Source organism: Ailuropoda melanoleuca, chromosome 18 (assembly GCF_002007445.2).
Source record: "Ailuropoda melanoleuca isolate Jingjing chromosome 18, ASM200744v2, whole genome shotgun sequence".
NCBI lineage: Eukaryota > Metazoa > Chordata > Mammalia > Carnivora > Ursidae > Ailuropoda > Ailuropoda melanoleuca.
Genome location: NC_048235.1, coordinates 30,454,209 through 30,459,924, shown reverse-complemented (window position 1 = coordinate 30,459,924; position 5,716 = coordinate 30,454,209).

The window sequence follows — 5,716 nt, the reverse complement described above, 5'->3', positions numbered from 1 at the left end:
TATGTCAGAGAGTGTGTTGTTCTGTATTTTCAGATTCTGTGCTTATGAACTACCTCTAGTGCTCATGAATAGATCAAGGCAGACCACTTAGGTGGAATGAAGTAAGTGTCTTCATCTGACTCAGGCAGCGGGGCAGAGACAAGAGCAGAAATTCATTAGCATATGATTAAGTTAAGGTTAGGTTGGAATCAGTGCCAGACTCATTCTGTCCTCAAGTTAAAGAGATGGAACAGTGGCCACAGGGATATTGGAAATTATAACCTTCAATATGTTTATCTTTTGGGTACACTGGATACTTTGCCCTCACATCCAGTATGTAGCTGTGATCCTAGAACCTCTTTTTAGGATATCTCTCTGAGTTCCCTTCACCCCTCTCTCGTATGGAATCTTCTTTTTTTCTCATGTCTTTCCTGGTTCTTAGCTAAATATTTTTTTCCTTGAGAGCTTCTTAAGGAAAGAGTGCATAGGAAGCAAATCTGGGGGGATTTTGTAAGTCTGAAAATAATTTTAATCTATCTTCATACATAATTGATAAATGAACTGGGTATAAAATAAAAGAAAGTAATTTTCTCTCAGAATCTTGAAGGCAATGCTCTGTAGAATGGCTAAAATCAAAAACACAAGAAACAACAAGTGTTGGTGAGGATGTGGAGAAAGGGGAGCCCTATTGCACTACTGGTGAAAACGCAACTTGGTACAGCTACTGTGGAAAACAATATAGAAATTCTTCACAAAATTTAAAATAGAACTACCCTAGGATCCAGGAATCACAGTACTGGGTATTTACCTAAAAAAAATTACAGAAACACTAATTCAAAGGGATATAGGCAACTCTATGTTTATAGCAGCATTATTTATAATGGTCAAACTATGGAAGCAGCCCAAGTGTCCATTGACTGATGAATAGACAAAGAAGATGTGAGATGTGTGTGTGTGTGTGTGTGTGTGTGTGTGTGTGTGTATAAAATGGAATATCATTCAGCCATAAAAAGAATGAAATCTTGCCATTTGTGGCAACATGGATAGAGCTAGAGAGTATAATGCTAAGCAAAATAAGTCAGTTAGAGAAAGATAAATACCATGTGATTTCACTCATATGTGGAATTTAAGAAACAAAACAAATGAGCAAAGGGGAAAAAAGAGACAAACCAAGAAACAGAGTCTTAACTCTAGAGAACAATCTGATGGTTATCAGAGGGAAGGTGGATGGGAGGATGGGGGAAATAGGGGATGGGATTAGAGAGTACTCTTTTATCATGATGAAAAAAATAAATAAAAACACATCTTAGTGTAAGTTTTAAAAATTCAATCAGACTGCATAGGAAACCAAAAATAGAATATAAATTGTAAAAAAAGAATCCAAACATACTATGAATGAATAACATAAGCACACTGCAGGGAGTGTAGCAGAAAAGAACTAACATAAGTAACTTTGGAAAACAAAACAAAACATCAGATTCCAAATTCTACCTCCTTTCTTTTTACAACTAAAGAGTCTTAGTTTTCTGTCTCTAGAAGCTTATAGAATTTTCTCTTGTTCCCATTGTTCTGAAATTTCACAGTGATATCCCTTAGTATGAGTCTTGTTCATCAATTGTGCCAGACTCCATACCCCTCCCTACTCTACACATTTGGGCATCTGCTCCTCACCTCCTCCTGAGGACAGAAAATTTCAGGGTTCTGAATTTCTGAAATTCACTTAGTGGGGCTTTTAATTGAAAAATTTGTTCTTCAGTTCTTTTTTTTTTTTAAAGATTTTATTTATTTATTCGACAGAGAGAGAGACAGCCAGCGAGAGAGGGAACACAAGCAGGGGGAGTGGGAGAGGAAGAAGCAGGCTCATAGCGGAGGAGCCTGATGTGGGGCTCGATCCCATAACGCCGGGATCACGCCCTGAGCCGAAGGCAGACGCTTAACCACTGTGCCACCCAGGCACCCCTGTTCTTCAGTTCTGAGAAATTATCTTAAATTATTTTAATTTCTGATTTCTGCCTCTCCATTTTGTCTTTGTCTAGACTTCCTATTATTTTTTAAGTTTTTTAAAATGATTTTATTTGTGTATTTGACAGAGAGAGGGGGGAGAGAGTACAAGCAGAGGGAAGAGGAGAGGGAGAACAGGCTCCCGCTGAGCACAGAGTCCTATGTGGGGCTTGATCCCACAACAACGGGATCATGACCTGAGCCACAACCAAGAGTCAGACGCTCAACCAACTGAGCCACCCAGGCACTCCAAGTGTGGGGTACTAAAAAGGTGATTGCAAAGTCTGACCATGTGCTTGGGGCTCGCAGACCTTTAGCTTCATAAAGACATTCTCAGCGGGCTTTTGGGGAGAGAAGTCTCCATATATCTTTACGGAGCTCCATTTCTTTCCTCTTGAGCTGCTCAAACTCCCTGGAGAGGGATACTCAAATTCCCTTTCTGTAAGGTAAAGTTCTGGCTACTGGCATTTCAATAGCCAATGAGTGGAGGCAGAAAGGGCCTGGTATTCTTTGCATTGTCTCTCTTTAAAAAACAAAAAGAAAAACAAAAACTTTTTATTTTGAGTTTCAAACTTACTTAAAAGTTGCAAAAATACTACTGAAAATTTTCATATACATTTTATCCAGATTTACCAATGATTAGTATTTCGCCACCTTTAACATTTTGTTACACCCTCCCACATACACACGTTATTATTTTTCTGAACCATCTGAGAATAGAGTCATGCCCATTAACCCCCTAATACTTCAGTGTGTATTTCCAGAGATCAAAAATACTCGCTCATAATATCTCTGAATCCTCCTGTTCTTTAATAAGTTTCTTATACCCTCAAATGTACCTGGCCTCCCTCAATCTAGAGAGTTTCTGTTTTATTCTCTCTAGAAGATAAACCTGAATTTCTCTCATCAGTAGGTGAGGAACAGTTGTCCAATGGTATAGAGTTGGGTAGGGGGAATCTAGGTATTTCAGTTTCACAAACACCTTTTACCAGTTTTCCTTATTCGGCCATGCCCTTACCCCCAAATTCCAGAGGTATCTGGCACTGCCAATTTTTCAGGATTCTTAGATGTAATCTGAACTGCTTCTGACCGCCCCCACTGCAGGCTTGGGAGTCTAGCTTCCCAAGCCCTTCCAAATCAGTATCATGTCCACCTGCATTCTAGCTGCCACAGTTTGGGTCTCCTTTCTTATCCCTTCCACCAGTCACGGTTACATCTTTTCAAAAAGCACCCTTCCAGTCTAGTTTTAGTCAGATTTTAGGAGGGAACAAAATTGAACGCATGTGTTTAATCTGCTGTGTTAACCCCATATCTGCCACTTTTATAGCGTTCCTAGCAACGGTCAACTCTTCTGAGTCACACGGGACCAAGACCGAGGAGCTCTCTGAGGAAACTGTAATGTTCAGGAGGAGGGCTTCGTCAATCCTTTGGCATGTTGGAAGGCAGTCAGACCAAGGCAAAATGATACTGGCAGAAAGAGGTTAACTACTGTATTTTCTTGATACTATAATGCACGTTTTGGGAAGATTTGTTAATTCAACGTGATGGTCTTTCTTTTTTTTTCTTTCTCTTTTCTTTCTTTCTTTCTTTCTTTCTTTCTTTCTTTCTTTCTTTCTTTCCTACTTCCCTTCTTCCCTTCCTTCTTTTACTTTTTGTTTCTTCCCTCCTTCTTTTTTTTCCCCTTTTCCTCAAAAAGCTTAACACTTTGGGATGCCTGGGTGACTCAGTGGGTTAAGCATCTGGTTTCGGCTCAGGACCCTGGGATCAAGCCCTGCATTGGGCTCCCTGCTTGGCAGGTAGTCTGCTCCTCCCTCTCCCTCTGCCCCTCTCTCTGCTCATGCTCTTTCTCTCTGTCTTAAATAAATAAATAAAATCTTAAAAAAAAAACTTAAAAAAGAGCTTAAAGCTTTAAGTAAACGGTACATCTTTAAGTTGGTAGACTCTTTAAGCCTAGGACATATGGCGTTCTTTTCATAGTGATTTCCAATATTAGTAACTTCCCTGAAAGAACATTATATCTGAAGAAAATGACTGGGTAAATTCAATTCCCTACTTTAAAGAGGGAAATTAAAAAAAAAGAATCTTTAAGTGGATGGCCCATGATCACAGAGCTAAAAGATCATAAACCTCAAATCATAAAAGTGGTCAGGTACAAAACCCCAGAAAATCATAACAGTCAGCCTGGCACTCCCTAACAAATCACCCTTACCCATGAACCTAGGAAATGTTTTCTTAGGCAGAATCAGACATGCACTTTTATTTTATTTTTTTTAAGATTGATTTATTTATTATTTTAGAGCGAGAGAGAGCAGGGGAGGGGAGGAGCAGAGGGAGAGAGAATCTCAAGCAGACTCCCCATTGAGTGTGGAGCTGGATGCAGGGCTCAAACTCACAACCCTGAGATCATGACCTGAGTCAAAATCAAGAGTCAGACACTTAACCAACTGAGCCACCTAGGTGCCCAAGTCATGCACTTTTAAATTTATTTAGTTCATAAGAATTAACCTATTATCCACTATCCAGAATTAATACTTATTTTTTTAATGTTATAGGCAGACCTTAACAAACATGTATGTAATAGGGAAAATTTATCAAAATCATAATACTGAATGACAGAAGCAAGTCCTAGAAAATGTCAGGTTCGTTAGACTATTCTGGTTTTGACTTTCTTTTAGATTATTGGTACAGGAATTTAGATTTATTCCTTTTAAATTACTTTTTAACTGTAAAATGTAATGAATCCACAAAAGAGCTTACTTTCAAGGACAATAATAATAATATAAATAATTGCGTTCTGTCACCCTGGCTAAAAAATAGAACAGTACTCCCCTGCCCTCTCCCTTTCCTGCAAGACCCCCCTCGTGTCCTTCTCTAATTATATCCTCTCCTTCCCTGCTAGTCTCCCGACTTCTGAGATCGTCACTTCTTCGCTTTTCTTCATATATATTCTTTTATGTTGATTTCTAATCTCTCTATGGGAGAGTAGATTGCATATACCATGACTCTTGCAGGTTTTTGTCCTTTAACAAAGATACCTAACCATAGTGCATTTATGGAGTTCGAAATTTAACCTTCATATGATATTTTAATCTGCAATAAGTTCCAATTTTGTTAATATGTTCTTTAGGGCTTTTTTTCCTCTAGGCTAGGATCCAGTTCAGATCACAGAGTGTAGGTCTCATTAGTCTCTAATCAAGTTAATGCCTCAGCCTCCATTTGTTCTTCATGACACTGGCAATTTTTAAGAATACAGATGAATTATCCTATGGAATGGTCCACACTTCCTATTCTGTTTTCCTAGGATTAGATTTCAGTCACTCTTCCTTAGCCAGAATACTACAAAAGTGATGAATCCTACTCAGGGGATCATCTCTGGAGCTATGTGACTTCTACTTGCCTCTCAGTGATGAAGTTAATTTTTTTTAAGACGACTTTGTGGAGACATAATTCACATACTGTAAAATTCACCCATTTAAAGTGTACAATTCAGTGGTTTTTACTGTATCTGCAGGGTTGTGCAATTACCACCACAATCTAATTTTAGAACATTTTCATTCCCCCTAAAAAAAAATCCTGCCCGGTAGCTATGATTCCCCATCTCCCTTCCACCGCCACCACCTGCCTCCATTTTACCATCAGCCCTAAATAGCTACTAATCTACTTTCTGTCTCTATCGATTTGCCTATTCTTGACATTTCATATAAATGGAATCATACAATATGTGATCTTTTGTTAC